At 48.2% G+C, this 18,807-nt stretch overlaps 3 non-coding genes across 3 annotated transcripts; all 3 read right to left on the bottom strand.

Moving 5' to 3' along the window:
* Window positions 1–219: 219 nt before the first annotated feature.
* Window positions 220–292, bottom strand: TRNAP-CGG (transfer RNA proline (anticodon CGG)). Its single transcript has one exon. It is a non-coding gene; the product is annotated as a tRNA-Pro (tRNA).
* A 10,659-nt stretch (window positions 293–10,951) lies between these two features.
* On the bottom strand, window positions 10,952–11,023 carry TRNAP-CGG (transfer RNA proline (anticodon CGG)). Its single transcript has one exon. It is a non-coding gene; the product is annotated as a tRNA-Pro (tRNA).
* Window positions 11,024–14,534: 3,511 nt separating this feature from the next.
* Window positions 14,535–14,606, bottom strand: TRNAP-CGG (transfer RNA proline (anticodon CGG)). The gene has a single exon. It is a non-coding gene; the product is annotated as a tRNA-Pro (tRNA).
* Window positions 14,607–18,807: the final 4,201 nt, after the last annotated feature.

Genomic DNA, 18,807 nt, shown 5'->3' on the forward strand with positions numbered 1-18,807 from the left:
CAGAGACAGACAAATATCTGATGCCTAAATGCCAGGAACGCAAGCCTGTGAAATCATCACACAGGGCGCACTGAGAGCAAGCAGGAAGGAAGCCAAGGCATTGTAATCCATTTTTCGCCTGAGGCAAAAAATATGTTTTGCGCAACAATGCTTCGAGTGGAATGAGAAATGTTGAGGGGTTGTGTATTTTGAGCAGGATTTTATTGTTTTCTGCTAAAATGAGCTCGTCCGGGATTTGAACCCGGGACCTCTCGCCCCCGAAGCGAGAATCATACCCCTAGACCAACGAGCCTGGGCACAGAAGCGCTACGGCTCCCACCCTGCTCCGAGGGTTGGTGGCAGAGAGTGGGAGACTACATCCCAAAGCAAGAAACGCCACATGGTGCTCTCTTCTGCAGTATGACTAGAGTCATTTGCATGGTCGTCATCGAACATGACATAAAAAGCCTCTATCCTTTAGACATTTTGTCCCAGATTTACAAGAAAATGACTGAGCGCGACGCTGTGCCAAATTTGCAAGCCCCACGCTCCGTCATTTTCAAAGTGCAGGGAAGCGCCGTATTTAGTAGAATACAGCGCACCCCTGTGCTTCCCCCTGCGCCAGCTCTAAATTAGCTGCTGAGCGCCAACGCAGCCGTTCTTGCACCATGGTACAAGGATGACTGCGTTGAGGGGGAAATTGTTTTTGAGCAGGAAGGGACACCTTCCTGGCCAAAAGAAAAATCTTCAATGGTGATTTGCTCTTACTTCTATGTGTGCTGCAGAATGCAGCACACATAGAAAGATAAAAAACGAGGAGAAATGAAAACATTTCTCCTCAGTGCGCCACTCTAACGATACCCCTGGGATGGCGTTGGATTTTGGCGCTGACGCAGATTTACGACAACTCCTAAATCTGGAGCAGCATCAAAATGCTATGGTGTTGCTGTGGCACACTCACAGCAACACCCATTGCACGCCCCTTCCAGGGAAAGCGCTGAATGCAAATGTGCCGTATTTACAAGGTGGTGTTAAGCCACAAAAAGTGGCTGAACGCCATCTTGAAAATACCGCGCAGCCACCGGGGCGTCACTAAAAGTGATGCTCCGTTGGCGATTGGGCCTTGTAAGTCTGGCATCTTATTTGCTTAAGGTGTGTGTTCTTGGTGAGGGCAGGAAAGCTATTTTCGCTCTCATACCTTCCTTCCTTGGCTGGCTTGAATGCGGTAGGCTCAGGCTTCAATGCAAAGGTCAAACAGTGAGCAACTGACTGACGTAAGCTGGCGCAACTCCTCTTGGTGAGCTGTGACAGATGCCCCAGGAGCGTAGTACCTCACGATGGTGAGGGATAGACACAGTCTCTTTTATCTCAGCTTGCCTGTCAGCTGAGTCAGGAAATGCAAATACTGGGAAAAAGCCCAGCGACTTGCTGTATTTGCTTGGCTTCGAACCAGGGACCTTTTGCATGTGAGGTGCGCATGATAACCACTACACTACACAAACAGACACACTTGCTGGCTTACTTCATGTGGCTATGCATTGTGATGGAACCACCACACTATGGAAACAGACACACCTGCTTGCTTTATGTGGCTCTGCATTGGACTGGGATGCAAGGACTGAGGGCCAATGTTCATGACGCTCAAAGCTGAGCCTTCCGGAACACGATCTCTTGCCTTGGAAGAAAGGAACTGGCATCACTTTCATTCCAAGAGGTGATTTCAGAACTGGACCCGAAATTACCATGGAGAAGCACTGTGCATTTAATGTTCCTATGAGCACTGCTGCTCCAGCACAGAAAAGCAGTTGCAAAGAAATCTTGCATACCTTCATGATGCTGAACCGTCTCAACGCAGGTATAAAGCATGTATTGCATTGCAACATGACATCTTACAAGAGTGAAAGGCAGAAATACTCCTGTTTAAAACACAGACTGAACCTATAAAGGTAAGGGTTTGTCTGGGATTTGAACCAAGGTCCTCTCACACTCGAAGCGAGAATCATACCCCTATACCAACTAGACTGCTGCTGCAGAGGCATTTGAAACATCTTCTGAAGCGTCTTTCAGAAAAGCAGGACCATTCGGAGGCTCTCTCTCTAAGCGTGCCATAGCAATTGATGTTTTCTGTCAAGGATTTTTTGTTTGTCTCTAGCAAGGAAAGAGGTAGTCAAGATGCCCTGTGCCAGTGAGCTGAACTAGGGCACTGCTGTGAAAAGCAGACCCTTTCTGGTAGTTGTAACCCTCTTCAAGTCCTGGACCCTTGAACCTTAGACTTCCAGCCCAGAAGCACTGAAGGGCCTGCTAGCTCTTGAGCCAGAGAAGCATGCCTCTTGGATTCAAGCACACTTGCTCACTCAGCGCTCGATCAGGCGAGATTTATAGTAGTGGCTCATAGGCCTGAAACACTCACCTGGGAGACGCGGGGTGGCTGATTTCCCGGGAATGGCCCTTGATGGGGAAATCACCTCCTTTCCCCCGCCTCATTTCAGAATTGTGTGCAAGTCGCAAGACAGTGTTCAGGGGTTCATGGGTACTGCCTACTCCCAGCTGCCTCTCTGTCTTCTTCATGTAAATTGCAAGTCACGAGGAGGCACCATTGCCAATATGCTCCGCCCACCTAACCAAGAAACCCAGTTTGAGCTTGTCTGCCTGTGTTGTTGCAGGGGCAGTGTCTTCTTTGCCCAAAAGGTGGCAGGAGAGACTCACTTCAAACGATAGAATCAACTGCTTAAGTAGAAACCAGCATGGTAGTTACTGTCATAAAGTGCAGCTCTAACAGAAGGTGTGCCTGAGATGCCCCTTCCAGTAATACACAGAATTTTGATTGAGGGCCCAGCCGATGGGTTGGTGGATTTCTCCTCACATGCCACAGCAGCTTCCAAAGATAGTGGTGTGAGGAGCTGGCTGTGCAAGCAGAGCAAGATTTAAGGTAAGAAAACACACCTGTTAGGAGTGGGATTTGAACCCACGCCTCCATGAAGAGACCAGAAGGCTCAGCTTCACTGAAGATCAAGCTCTCTTGAGTCTGGCACCTTAGACCACTCGGCCATCCTGACAGCCAAAACATTGTGCAGGTCTGACTCTTCAGTCTGCACTTGTTGATGCTGCCGCTTGCAATGTTCCTATCAAAGTCACAGCTTTAAAGGCCCCACAATATAACATGGCCAAGAAAAAAAAAAAAAACAGAACAAGAAACAAGGCACATGCACGACCACCGAGGGATGCAGATAACTTTTTATCGTCCTGCAATAGTAAAGCACATTTTACACAGGTCACACGTTTTTAAAGGTCATTTCTGTCTAAGTGTGCATTGAGAGAGACTGAGGTTTTAGTGAGCAAACACAAAAGCTACTGCTGCCTAGTGTCGAACCGGGGACCTTTTGCGTGTGAGGCAAATGTGATAACCACTACACTACAGAAACAAGCTTGCTGGCTTGACTGAAGGAGCACAGTTCCCCTCATATGTTTGCCCGATTTCCTCTATACTTGATCAGCAGTTGCTCAGAATGCGAGGGGTAAGTGTGAAAATTGCAGTGGTGTCAGCCAGCATGCATACACTCAGACGTCCTGAAAAGTCACAGCTGCGGGCAGAGACAGACAAATATCTGATGCCTAAATGCCAGGAACGCAAGCCTGTGAAATCATCACACAGGGCGCACTGAGAGCAAGCAGGAAGGAAGCCAAGGCATTGTAATCCATTTTTCGCCTGAGGCAAAAAATATGTTTTGCGCAACAATGCTTCGAGTGGAATGAGAAATGTTGAGGGGTTGTGTATTTTGAGCAGGATTTGATTGTTTTCCGCTAAAATGGGCTCGTCCGGGATTTGAACCCAGGACCTCTCGCACCCAAAGCGAGAATCATACCCCTAGACCAACGAGCATGGGCACTGAAGCGCTACGGCTCCCACCCTGCTCCGAGGGTTGGTGGCAGAGAGTGGGAGACTACACCCCAAAGCAAGAAACGCCACATGGTGCTCTCTTCTGCAGTATGACTAGAGTCATTTGCATGGTCGTCATCGAACATGACATAAAAAGCCTCTATCCTTTAGACATTTTGTCCCAGATTTACAAGAAAATGACTGAGCGCGACGCTGTGCCAAATTTGCAAGCCCCGCGCTCCGTCATTTTCAAAATGCAGGGAAGCGCCGTATTTAGTAGAATACAGCGCACCCCTGTGCTTCCCCCTGCGCCAGCTCTAAATTAGATGCTGAGCGGCAACGCAGCCGTTCTTGCACCATGGTACAAGGATGACTGCGTTGAGGGGGAAATTGTTTTTGTGCAGGAAGGGACACCTTCCTGGCCAAAAGAAAAATCTTCAATGGTGATTTGCTCTTACTTCTATGTGTGCTGCAGAATGCAGCACACATAGAAAGAGAAAAAACGAGGAGAAATGAAAACATTTCTCCTCAGTGCGCCACTCTAACGATACCCCTGGGATGGCGTTGGATTTTGGCGCTGACGCAGATTTACGACAACTCCTAAATCTGGAGCAGCATCAAAATGCTATGGTGTTGCTGTGGCACACTCACAGCAACACCCATTGCACGCCCCTTCCAGGGAAAGCGCTGAATGCTAAGGTGCCGTATTTACAAGGTGGTATTAAGCCACAAAATGTGGCTGAACGCCATCTTGTAAATACCGCGCAGTGCATAGTGCCACCGGGGCGTCACTAAAAGTGATGCTCCGTTGGCGATTGGGCCTTGTAAGTCTGGCACCTTATTTGCTCAAGGTGTGTGTTCTTGGTGAGGGCAGGAAAGCTATTTTCGCTCTCATACCTTCCTTCCTTGGCTGGCTTGAATGCGGTAGGCTCAGGCTTCAATGCAAAGGTCAAACAGTGAGCAACTGACTGACGTAAGCTGGGGCAACTCCTCTTGGTGAGCTGTGACAGATGCCCCAGGAGCGTAGTACCTCACGATGGTGAGGGATAGACACAGTCTCTTTTATCTCAGCTTGCCTGTCAGCTGAGTCAGGAAATGCAAATACTGGGAAAAAGCACAGCGACTTGCTGTATTTGCTTGGCTTCGAACCAAGGACCTTTTGCCTGTGAGGTGCGCATGATAACCACTTCACTACACAAACAGACACACATGCCGGCTTGCTTCATGTGGCTATGCATTGTACTGGAACCACCACACTATGGAAACAGACACACCTGCTTGCTTTATGTGGCTCTGCATTGGACTGGGATGCAAGGACTGAGGGCCAATGTTCATGACGCTCAAAGCTGAGCCTTCCGGAACACGATCTCTTGCCTTGGAAGAAAGGAACTGGCATCACTTTCATTCCAAGAGGTGATTTCAGAACTGGACCCGAAATTACCATGGAGAAGCACTGTGCATTTAATGTTCCTATGAGCACTGCTGCTCCAGCACAGAAAAGCAGTTGCAAAGAAATCTCGCATACCTTCATGATGCTGAACCGTCTCAACGCAGGTATAAAGCATGTATTGCATTGCAACATGACATCTTACAAGAGTGAAAAGCAGAAATACTCCTGTTTAAAACACAGACTGAACCTATAAAGGTAAGGGTTTGTCTGGGATTTGAACCAAGGTCCTCTCACACCTGAAGCGAGAATCATACCCCTATACCAACTAGACTGCTGCTGCAGAGGCAATTGAAACATCTTCTGAAGCGTCTTTCAGAAAAGCAGGGCCATTTGGAGGCTCTCTCTCTAAGCGTGCCATAGCAATTTATGTTTTCTGTCAAGGATTTTTTGTTTGTCTCTAGCAAGGAAAGAGGTAGTCAAGATTCTGTGTGCCAGTGAGCTGAACTAGGGCACTGATGTGAAAAGCAGACCCTTTCTGGTAGTTGTAACCCTCTGCAAGTCCTGGACCCTTGCACCTTAGACTTCCAGACCAGAAGCACTGAAGGGCCTGCTAGCTCTTGAGCCAGAGAAGCATGCCTCTTGGATTCAAGCACACTTGCTCGCTCAGCGCTCGATCAGGCTCGATCAGGCGAGATTTATAGTAGTGGCTCATAGGCCTGAAACACTCACCTGGGAGACGTGGGTGGCTGATTTCCCGGAATGGCCCTTGATGGGGAAATCACCTCCTTTCCCCCGCCTCATTTCAGAATTGTGTGCAAGTCGCAAGACAGTGTTCAGGGGTTCATGGGTACTGCCTAATCCCAGCTGCCTCTCTGTCTTCTTCATGTAAATTGCAAGTTACGAGGAGGCATCATTGCCAATATGCTCCGCCCACCTAACCAAGAAACCCAGTTTGAGCTTGTCTGCCTGTGTTGTTGCAGGGGCAGTGTCTTCTTTGCCCAAAAGGTGGCAGGAGAGACTCACTTCAAACGATAGAATCAACTGCTTAAGTAGAAACCAGCATGGTAGTTACTGTCATAAAGTGCAGCTCTAACAGTAGGTGACCCTGAGATGCCCGTTCCAGTAATACACAGAATTTTGATAGAGGGCCCAGCCGATGGGTTGGTGGATTTCTCCTCACATGCCACAGCAGCTTCCAAAGATAGTGGTGTGAGGAGCTGGCTGTGCAAGCAGAGCAAGATTTAAGGGAAGAAAATACACCTGTTAGGAGTGGGATTTGAACCCACGCCTCCATGAAGAGACCAGAAGGCTCAGCTTCACTGAAGATCAAGCTCTCTTGAGTCTGGCACCTTAGACCACTCGGCCATCCTGACAGCCAAAACATTGTGCAGGTCTGACTCTTCAGTCTGCACTTGTTGATGCTGCCGCTTGCAATGTTCCTATCAAAGTCACAGCTTTAAAGGCCCCACAATATAACATGGCCAAGAAAAAAAAAAAACAGAACAAGAAACAAGGCACATGCACGACCACCGAGGGATGCAGATAACTTTTTATCGTCCTGCAATAGTAAAGCACATTTTACACAGGTCACAAGTTTTTAAAGGTCATTTCTGTCTAAGTGTGCATTGAGAGAGACTGAGGTTTTAGTGAGCAAACACAAAAGCTACTGCTGCCTAGTGTCGAACCGGGGACCTTTTGCGTGTGAGGCAAATGTGATAACCACTACACTACAGAAACAAGCTTGCTGGCTTGACTGAAGGAGCACAGTTCCCCTCATATGTTTGCCCGATTTCCTCTATACTTGATCAGCAGTTGCTCAGAATGCGAGGGGTAAGTGTGAAAATTGCAGCGGTGTCAGCCAGCATGCATACACTCAGACGTCCTGAAAAGTCACAGCTGCGGGCAGAGACAGACAAATATCTGATGCCTAAATGCCAGGAACGCAAGCCTGTGAAATCATCACACAGGGCGCACTGAGAGCAAGCAGGAAGGAAGCCAAGGCATTGTAATCCATTTTTCGCCTGAGGCAAAAAATATGTTTTGCGCAACAATGCTTCGAGTGGAATGAGAAATGTTGAGGGGTTGTGTATTTTGAGCAGGATTTGATTGTTTTCCGCTAAAATGGGCTCGTCCGGGATTTGAACCCAGGACCTCTCGCACCCAAAGCGAGAATCATACCCCTAGACCAACGAGCATGGGCACTGAAGCGCTACGGCTCCCACCCTGCTCCGAGGGTTGGTGGCAGAGAGTGGGAGACTACACCCCAAAGCAAGAAACGCCACATGGTGCTCTCTTCTGCAGTATGACTAGAGTCATTTGCATGGTCGTCATCGAACATGACATAAAAAGCCTCTATCCTTTAGACATTTTGTCCCAGATTTACAAGAAAATGACTGAGCGCGACGCTGTGCCAAATTTGCAAGCCCCGCGCTCCGTCATTTTCAAAATGCAGGGAAGCGCCGTATTTAGTAGAATACAGCGCACCCCTGTGCTTCCCCCTGCGCCAGCTCTAAATTAGATGCTGAGCGGCAACGCAGCCGTTCTTGCACCATGGTACAAGGATGACTGCGTTGAGGGGGAAATTGTTTTTGTGCAGGAAGGGACACCTTCCTGGCCAAAAGAAAAATCTTCAATGGTGATTTGCTCTTACTTCTATGTGTGCTGCAGAATGCAGCACACATAGAAAGAGAAAAAACGAGGAGAAATGAAAACATTTCTCCTCAGTGCGCCACTCTAACGATACCCCTGGGATGGCGTTGGATTTTGGCGCTGACGCAGATTTACGACAACTCCTAAATCTGGAGCAGCATCAAAATGCTATGGTGTTGCTGTGGCACACTCACAGCAACACCCATTGCACGCCCCTTCCAGGGAAAGCGCTGAATGCTAAGGTGCCGTATTTACAAGGTGGTATTAAGCCACAAAATGTGGCTGAACGCCATCTTGTAAATACCGCGCAGTGCATAGTGCCACCGGGGCGTCACTAAAAGTGATGCTCCGTTGGCGATTGGGCCTTGTAAGTCTGGCACCTTATTTGCTCAAGGTGTGTGTTCTTGGTGAGGGCAGGAAAGCTATTTTCGCTCTCATACCTTCCTTCCTTGGCTGGCTTGAATGCGGTAGGCTCAGGCTTCAATGCAAAGGTCAAACAGTGAGCAACTGACTGATGTAAGCTGGGGCAACTCCTCTTGGTGAGCTGTGACAGATGCCCCAGGAGCGTAGTACCTCACGATGGTGAGGGATAGACACAGTCTCTTTTATCTCAGCTTGCCTGTCAGCTGAGTCAGGAAATGCAAATACTGGGAAAAAGCACAGCGACTTGCTGTATTTGCTTGGCTTCGAACCAAGGACCTTTTGCCTGTGAGGTGCGCATGATAACCACTTCACTACACAAACAGACACACATGCCGGCTTGCTTCATGTGGCTATGCATTGTACTGGAACCACCACACTATGGAAACAGACACACCTGCTTGCTTTATGTGGCTCTGCATTGGACTGGGATGCAAGGACTGAGGGCCAATGTTCATGACGCTCAAAGCTGAGCCTTCCGGAACACGATCTCTTGCCTTGGAAGAAAGGAACTGGCATCACTTTCATTCCAAGAGGTGATTTCAGAACTGGACCCGAAATTACCATGGAGAAGCACTGTGCATTTAATGTTCCTATGAGCACTGCTGCTCCAGCACAGAAAAGCAGTTGCAAAGAAATCTCGCATACCTTCATGATGCTGAACCGTCTCAACGCAGGTATAAAGCATGTATTGCATTGCAACATGACATCTTACAAGAGTGAAAAGCAGAAATACTCCTGTTTAAAACACAGACTGAACCTATAAAGGTAAGGGTTTGTCTGGGATTTGAACCAAGGTCCTCTCACACCTGAAGCGAGAATCATACCCCTATAAAAACTAGACTGCTGCTGCAGAGGCAATTGAAACATCTTCTGAAGCGTCTTTCAGAAAAGCAGGGCCATTTGGAGGCTCTCTCTCTAAGCGTGCCCTAGCAATTTATGTTTTCTGTCAAGGATTTTTTGTTTGTCTCTAGCAAGGAAAGAGGTAGTCAAGATTCTGTGTGCCAGTGAGCTGAACTAGGGCACTGATGTGAAAAGCAGACCCTTTCTGGTAGTTGTAACCCTCTGCAAGTCCTGGACCCTTGCACCTTAGACTTCCAGACCAGAAGCACTGAAGGGCCTGCTAGCTCTTGAGCCAGAGAAGCATGCCTCTTGGATTCAAGCACACTTGCTCGCTCAGCGCTCGATCAGGCTCGATCAGGCGAGATTTATAGTAGTGGCTCATAGGCCTGAAACACTCACCTGGGAGACGTGGGTGGCTGATTTCCCGGAATGGCCCTTGATGGGGAAATCACCTCCTTTCCCCCGCCTCATTTCAGAATTGTGTGCAAGTCGCAAGACAGTGTTCAGGGGTTCATGGGTACTGCCTAATCCCAGCTGCCTCTCTGTCTTCTTCATGTAAATTGCAAGTTACGAGGAGGCATCATTGCCAATATGCTCCGCCCACCTAACCAAGAAACCCAGTTTGAGCTTGTCTGCCTGTGTTGTTGCAGGGGCAGTGTCTTCTTTGCCCAAAAGGTGGCAGGAGAGACTCACTTCAAACGATAGAATCAACTGCTTAAGTAGAAACCAGCATGGTAGTTACTGTCATAAAGTGCAGCTCTAACAGTAGGTGTGCCTGAGATGCCCGTTCCAGTAATACACAGAATTTTGATAGAGGGCCCAGCCGATGGGTTGGTGGATTTCTCCTCACATGCCACAGCAGCTTCCAAAGATAGTGGTGTGAGGAGCTGGCTGTGCAAGCAGAGCAAGATTTAAGGGAAGAAAACACACCTGTTAGGAGTGGGATTTGAACCCACGCCTCCATGAAGAGACCAGAAGGCTCAGCTTCACTGAAGATCAAGCTCTCTTGAGTCTGGCACCTTAGACCACTCGGCCATCCTGACAGCCAAAACATTGTGCAGGTCTGACTCTTCAGTCTGCACTTGTTGATGCTGCCGCTTGCAATGTTCCTATCAAAGTCACAGCTTTAAAGGCCCCACAATATAACATGGCCAAGAAAAAAAAAAAACAGAACAAGAAACAAGGCACATGCACGACCACCGAGGGATGCAGATAACTTTTTATCGTCCTGCAATAGTAAAGCACATTTTACACAGGTCACAAGTTTTTAAAGATCATTTCTGTCTAAGTGTGCATTGAGAGAGACTGAGGTTTTAGTGAGCAAACACAAAAGCTACTGCTGCCCAGTGTCAAACCGGGGACCTTTTGCGTGTGAGGCAAATGTGATAACCACTACACTACAGAAACAAGCTTGCTGGCTTGACTGAAGGAGCACAGTTCCCCTCATATGTTTGCCCGATTTCCTCTATACTTGATCAGCAGTTGCTCAGAATGCGAGGGGTAAGTGTGAAAATTGCAGCGGTGTCAGCCAGCATGCATACACTCAGACGTCCTGAAAAGTCACAGCTGCGGGCAGAGACAGACAAATATCTGATGCCTAAATGCCAGGAACGCAAGCCTGTGAAATCATCACACAGGGCGCACTGAGAGCAAGCAGGAAGAAAGCCAAGGCATTGTAATCCATTTTTCGCCTGAGGCAAAAAATATATTTTGCGCAACAATGCTTTGAGTGGAATGAGAAATGTTGAGGGGTTGTGTATTTTGAGCAGGATTTGATTGTTTTCCGCTAAAATGGGCTCGTCCGGGATTTGAACCCAGGACCTCTCGCACCCGAAGCAAGAATCATACCCCTAGACCAACGAGCCTGGGCACAGAAGTGCTACGGCTCCCACCCTGCTCCGATGGTTGGTGGCAGAGAGTGGGAGACTACATCCCAAAGCAAGAAACGCCACATGGTGCTCTCTTCTGCAGTATGACTAGAGTCATTTGCATGGTCGTCATCGAACATGACATAAAAAGCCTCTATCCTTTAGACATTTTGTCCCAGATTTACAAGAAAATGACTGAGCGCGACGCTGTACCAAATTTGAAAGCCCCACGCTCCGTCATTTTCAAAATGCAGGGAAGCGCCGTATTTAGTAGAATACAGCGCACCCCTGTGCTTCCCCCTGTGCCAGCTCTAAATTAGCTGCTGAGCGCCAACGCAGCCGTTCTTGCACCATGGTACAAGGATGACTGCGTTGAGGGGGAAATTGTTTTTGTGCAGGAAGGGACACCTTCCTGGCCCAAAGAAAAATCTTCAATGGTGATTTGCTCTTACTTCTATGTGTGCTGCAGAATGCAGCACACATAGAAAGAGAAAAAACGAGGAGAAATGAAAACATTTCTCCTCAGTGCGCCACTCTAACAATACCCCTGGGATGGCGTTGGATTTTGGCACTGACGCAGATTTACGACAACTCCTAAATCTGGAGCAGCATCGAAATGCTATGGTGTTGCTGTGGCACACTCACAGCAACACCCATTGCACGCCCCTTCCAGGGAAAGCGCTGAATGCTAAGGTGCCGTATTTACAAGGTGGTATTAAGCCACAAAAAGTGGCTGAACGCCATCTTGTAAATACCGCGTAGTGCATAGTGCCACCGGGGCGTCACTAAAAGTGATGCTCCGTTGGCGATTGGGCCTTGTAAGTCTGGCACCTTATTTGCTCAAGGTGTGTGTTCTTGGTGAGGGCAGGAAAGCTATTTTCGCTCTCATACCTTCCTTCCTTGGCTGGCTTGAATGCGGTAGGCTCAGGCTTCAATGCAAAGGTCAAACAGTGAGCAACTGACTGACGTAAGCTGGGGCAACTCCTCTTGGTGAGCTGTGACAGATGCCCCAGGAGCGTAGTACCTCACGATGGTGAGGGATAGACACAGTCTCTTTTATCTCAGCTTGCCTGTCAGCTGAGTCAGGAAATGCAAATACTGGGAAAAAGCCCAGCGACTTGCTGTATTTGCTTGGTTTCGAACCAGGGACCTTTTGCATGTGAGGTGCGCATGATAACCACTACACTACACAAACAGACACACTTGCCGGCTTGCTTCATGTGGCTATGCATTGTACTGGAACCACCACACTATGGAAACAGACACACCTGCTTGCTTTATGTGGCTCTGCATTGGACTGGGATGCAAGGACTGAGGGCCAATGTTCATGACGCTCAAAGCTGAGCCTTCCGGAACACGATCTCTTGCCTTGGAAGAAAGGAACTGGTATCACTTTCATTCCAAGAGGTGATTTCAGAACTGGACCCGAAATTACCATGGAGAAGCACTGTGCATTTAATGTTCCTATGAGCACTGCTGCTCCAGCACAGAATAGCAGTTGCAAAGAAATCTTGCATACCTTCATGATGCTGAACCGTCTCAACTCAGGTATAAAGCATGTATTGCATTGCAACATGACATCTTACAAGAGTGAAAAGCAGAAATACTCCTGTTTAAAACACAGACTGAACCTATAAAGGTAAGGGTTTGTCTGGGATTTGAACCAAGGTCCTCTCACACCCGAAGCGAGAATCATACCCCTATACCAACTAGACTGCTGCTGCAAAGGCATTTGAAACATCTTCTGAAGCGTCTTTCAGAAAAGCAGGGCCATTTGGAGGCTCTCTCTCTAAGCGTGCCATAGCAATTGATGTTTTCTGTCAAGGATTTTTTGTTTGTCTCTAGCAAGGAAAGAGGTAGTCAAGATTCTGTGTGCCAGTGAGCTGAACTAGGGCACTGATGTGAAAAGCAGACCCTTTCTGGTAGTTGTAACCCTCTGCAAGTCCTGGACCCTTGCACCTTAGACTTCCAGACCAGAAGCACTGAAGGGCCTGCTAGCTCTTGAGCCAGAGAAGCATGCCTCTTGGATTCAAGCACACTTGCTCGCTCAGCGCTCGATCAGGCTCGATCAGGCGAGATTTATAGTAGTGGCTCATAGGCCTGAAACACTCACCTGGGAGACGCGGGTGGCTGATTTCCCGGAATGGCCCTTGATGGGGAAATCACCTCCTTTCCCCCGCCTCATTTCAGAATTGTGTGCAAGTCGCAAGACAGTGTTCAGGGGTTCATGGGTACTGCCTAATCCCAGCTGCCTCTCTGTCTTCTTCATGTAAATTGCAAGTTACGAGGAGGCACCATTGCCAATATGCTCCGCCCACCTAACCAAGAAACCCAGTTTGAGCTTGTCTGCCTGTGTTGTTGCAGGGGCAGTGTCTTCTTTGCCCAAAAGGTGGCAGGAGAGACTCACTTCAAACGATAGAATCAACTGCTTAAGTAGAAACCAGCATGGTAGTTACTGTCATAAAGTGCAGCTCTAACAGTAGGTGTGCCTGAGATGCCCGTTCCAGTAATACACAGAATTTTGATTGAGGGCCCAGCCGATGGGTTGGTGGATTTCTCCTCACATGCCACAGCAGCTTCCAAAGATAGTGGTGTGAGGAGCTGGCTGTGCAAGCAGAGCAAGATTTAAGGGAAGAAAACACACCTGTTAGGAGTGGGATTTGAACCCACGCCTCCATGAAGAGACCAGAAGGCTCAGCTTCACTGAAGATCAAGCTCTCTTGAGTCTGGCACCTTAGACCACTCGGCCATCCTGACAGCCAAAACATTGTGCAGGTCTGACTCTTCAGTCTGCACTTGTTGATGCTGCCGCTTGCAATGTTCCTATCAAAGTCACAGCTTTAAAGGCCCCACAATATAACATGGCCAAGAAAAAAAAAAAAACAGAACAAGAAACAAGGCACATGCACGACCACCGAGGGATGCAGATAACTTTTTATCGTCCTGCAATAGTAAAGCACATTTTACACAGGTCACAAGTTTTTAAAGATCATTTCTGTCTAAGTGTACATTGAGAGAGACTGAGGTTTTAGTGAGCAAACACAAAAGCTACTGCTGCCCAGTGTCGAACCGGGGACCTTTTGCATGTGAGGCAAATGTGATAACCACTACACTACAGAAACAAGCTTGCTGGCTTGACTGAAGGAGCACAGTTCCCCTCATATGTTTGCCCGATTTCCTCTATACTTGATCAGCAGTTGCTCAGAATGCGAGGGGTAAGTGTGAAAATTGCAGCGGTGTCAGCCAGCATGCATACACTCAGACGTCCTGAAAAGTCACAGCTGCGGGCAGAGACAGACAAATATCTGATGCCTAAATGCCAGGAACGCAAGCCTGTGAAATCATCACACAGGGCGCACTGAGAGCAAGCAGGAAGGAAGCCAAGGCATTGTAATCCATTTTTCGCCTGAGGCAAAAAATATATTTTGCGCAACAATGCTTTGAGTGGAATGAGAAATGTTGAGGGGTTGTGTATTTTGAGCAGGATTTGATTGTTTTCCGCTAAAATGGGCTCGTCCGGGATTTGAACCCAGGACCTCTCGCACCCGAAGCGAGAATCATACCCCTAGACCAACGAGCCTGGGCACAGAAGCGCTACGGCTCCCACCCTGCTCCGATGGTTGGTGGCAGAGAGTGTGAGACTACATCCCAAAGCAAGAAACGCCACATGGTGCTCTCTTCTGCAGTATGACTAGAGTCATTTGCATGGTCGTCATCGAACATGACATAAAAAGCCTCTATCCTTTAGACATTTTGTCCCAGATTTACAAGAAAATGACTGAGCGCGACGCTGTGCCAAATTTGCAAGCCCCACGCTCCGTCATTTTCAAAATGCAGGGAAGCGCCGTATTTAGTAGAATACAGCGCACCCCTGTGCTTCCCCCTGTGCCAGCTCTAAATTAGCTGCTGAGCGCCAACGCAGCCGTTCTTGCACCATGGTACAAGGATGACTGCGTTGAGGGGGAAATTGTTTTTGTGCAGGAAGGGACACCTTCCTGGCCCAAAGAAAAATCTTCAATGGTGATTTGCTCTTACTTCTATGTGTGCTGCAGAATGCAGCACACATAGAAAGAGAAAAAACGAGGAGAAATGAAAACATTTCTCCTCAGTGCGCCACTCTAACAATACCCCTGGGATGGCGTTGGATTTTGGCACTGACGCAGATTTACAACAACTCCTAAATCTGGAGCAGCATCGAAATGCTATGGTGTTGCTGTGGCACACTCACAGCAACACCCATTGCACGCCCCTTCCAGGGAAAGCGCTGAATGCTAAGGTGCCGTATTTACAAGGTGGTATTAAGCCACAAAAAGTGGCTGAACGCCATCTTGTAAATACCGCGTAGTGCATAGTGCCACCGGGGCGTCACTAAAAGTGATGCTCCGTTGGCGATTGGGCCTTGTAAGTCTGGCACCTTATTTGCTCAAGGTGTGTGTTCTTGGTGAGGGCAGGAAAGCTATTTTCGCTCTCATACCTTCCTTCCTTGGCTGGCTTGAATGCGGTAGGCTCAGGCTTCAATGCAAAGGTCAAACAGTGAGCAACTGACTGACGTAAGCTGGGGCAACTCCTCTTGGTGAGCTGTGACAGATGCCCCAGGAGCGTAGTACCTCACGATGGTGAGGAATAGACACAGTCTCTTTTATCTCAGCTTGCCTGTCAGCTGAGTCAGGAAATGCAAATACTGGGAAAAAGCCCAGCGACTTGCTGTATTTGCTTGGCTTCGAACCAGGGACCTTTTGCATGTGAGGTGCGCATGATAACCACTACACTACACAAACAGACACACTTGCCGGCTTGCTTCATGTGGCTATGCATTGTACTGGAACCACCACACTATGGAAACAGACACACCTGCTTGCTTTATGTGGCTCTGCATTGGACTGGGATGCAAGGACTGAGGGCCAATGTTCATGACGCTCAAAGCTGAGCCTTCCGGAACACGATCTCTTGCCTTGGAAGAAAGGAACTGGTATCACTTTCATTCCAAGAGGTGATTTCAGAACTGGACCCGAAATTACCATGGAGAAGCACTGTGCATTTAATGTTCCTATGAGCACTGCTGCTCCAGCACAGAATAGCAGTTGCAAAGAAATCTCGCATACCTTCATGATGCTGAACCGTCTCAACTCAGGTATAAAGCATGTATTGCATTGCAACATGACATCTTACAAGAGTGAAAAGCAGAAATACTCCTGTTTAAAACACAGACTGAACCTATAAAGGTAAGGGTTTGTCTGGGATTTGAACCAAGGTCCTCTCACACCCGAAGCGAGAATCATACCCCTATACCAACTAGACTGCTGCTGCAAAGGCATTTGAAACATCTTCTGAAGCGTCTTTCAGAAAAGCAGGGCCATTTGGAGGCTCTCTCTCTAAGCGTGCCATAGCAATTGATGTTTTCTGTCAAGGATTTTTTGTTTGTCTCTAGCAAGGAAAGAGGTAGTCAAGATTCTGTGTGCCAGTGAGCTGAACTAGGGCACTGATGTGAAAAGCAGACCCTTTCTGGTAGTTGTAACCCTCTGCAAGTCCTGGACCCTTGCACCTTAGACTTCCAGACCAGAAGCACTGAAGGGCCTGCTAGCTCTTGAGCCAGAGAAGCATGCCTCTTGGATTCAAGCACACTTGCTCGCTCAGCGCTCGATCAGGCTCGATCAGGCGAGATTTATAGTAGTGGCTCATAGGCCTGAAACACTCACCTGGGAGACGCGGGTGGCTGATTTCCCGGAATGGCCCTTGATGGGGAAATCACCTCCTTTCCCCCGCCTCATTTCAGAATTGTGTGCAAGTCGCAAGACAGTGTTCAGGGGTTCATGGGTACTGCCTAATCCCAGCTGCCTCTCTGTCTTCTTCATGTAAATTGCAAGTTACGAGGAGGCACCATTGCCAATATGCTCCGCCCACCTAACCAAGAAACCCAGTTTGAGCTTGTCTGCCTGTGTTGTTGCAGGGGCAGTGTCTTCTTTGCCCAAAAGGTGGCAGGAGAGACTCACTTCAAACGATAGAATCAACTGCTTAAGTAGAAACCAGCATGGTAGTTACTGTCATAAAGTGCAGCTCTAACAGTAGGTGTGCCTGAGATGTCCGTTCCAGTAATACACAGAATTTTGATTGAGGGCCCAGCCTATGGGTTGGTGGATTTCTCCTCACATGCCACAGCAGCTTCCAAAGATAGTGGTGTGAGGAGCTGGCTGTGCAAGCAGAGCAAGATTTAAGGGAAGAAAACACACCTGTTAGGAATGGGATTTGAACCCACGCCTCCATGAAGAGACCAGAAGGCTCAGCTTCACTGAAGATCAAGCTCTCTTGAGTCTGGCACCTTAGACCACTCGGCCATCCTGACAGCCAAAGCATTGTGCAGGTCTGACTCTTCAGTCTGCACTTGTTGATGCTGCCGCTTGCAATGTTCCTATCAAAGTCACAGCTTTAAAGGCCCCACAATATAACATGGCCAAGAAAAAAAAAAAAAACAGAACAAGAAACAAGGCACATGCACGACCACCGAGGGATGTAGATAACTTTTTATCGTCCTGCAATAGTAAAGCACATTTTACACAGGTCACAAGTTTTTAAAGGTCATTTCTGTCTAAGTGTGCATTGAGAGAGACTGAGGTTTTAGTGAGCAAACACAAAAGCTACTGCTGCCCAGTGTCGAACCGGGGACCTTTTGCGTGTGAGGCAAATGTGATAACCACTACACTACAGAAACAAGCTTGCTGGCTTGACTGAAGGAGCACAGTTCCCCTCATATGTTTGCCCGATTTCCTCTATACTTGATCAGCAGTTGCTCAGAATGCGAAGGGTAAGTGTGAAAATTGCAGCGGTGTCAGCCAGCATGCATACACTCAGACGTCCTGAAAAGTCACAGCTGCGGGCAGAGACAGACAAATATCTGATGCCTAAATGCCAGGAACGCAAGCCTGTGAAATCATCACACAGGGCGCACTGAGAGCAAGCAGGAAGGAAGCCAAGGCATTGTAATCCATTTTTCGCCTGAGGCAAAAAATATGTTTTGCGCAACAATGCTTTGAGTGGAATGAGAAATGTTGAGGGGTTGTGTATTTTGAGCAGGATTTGATTGTTTTCCGCTAAGATGGGCTCGTCTGGGATTTGAACCCGGACCTCTCACACCCAAAGCGAGAATCATACCCCTAGACCAACGAGCCAGGGCACAGAAGCGCTACGGCTCCCACCCTGCTCCGAGGGTTGGTGGCAGAGAGTGGGAGACTACATCCCAAAGCAAGAAACGCCACATGGTGCTCTCTTCTGCAGTATGACTAGAGTCATTTGCATGGTCGTCATCGAACATGACATATAAAGCCTCTATCCTTTAGACATTTTGTCCCAGATTTACAAGAAAATGACTGAGCGCAACGCTGTGCCAAATTTGCAAGCCCCACACTCCGTCATTTTCAAAATGCAGGGAAGCGCCGTATTTAGTAGAATACAGCGCACCCCTGTGCTTCCCCCTGCGCCAGCTCTAAATTAGCTGCTGAGCGCCAACGCAGCCGTTCTTGCACCATGGTACAAGGATGACTGCGTTGAGGGGGAAATTGTTTTTGTGCAGGAAGGGACACCTTCCTGGCCCAAAGAAAAATCTTCAATGGTGATTTGCTCTCACTTCTATGTGTGCTGCAGAATGCAGCACACATAGAAAGAGAAAAAACGAGGAGAAATGAAAACATTTCTCCTCAGTGCGCCACTCTAACGATACCCCTGGGATGGCGTTGGATTTTGGCGCTGACGCAGATTTACGACAACTCCTAAATCTGGAGCAGCATCAA

This window comes from Pleurodeles waltl, unplaced genomic scaffold (genome assembly GCF_031143425.1).
Source record: "Pleurodeles waltl isolate 20211129_DDA unplaced genomic scaffold, aPleWal1.hap1.20221129 scaffold_72, whole genome shotgun sequence".
Taxonomy (NCBI): Eukaryota; Metazoa; Chordata; class Amphibia; order Caudata; family Salamandridae; genus Pleurodeles; species Pleurodeles waltl.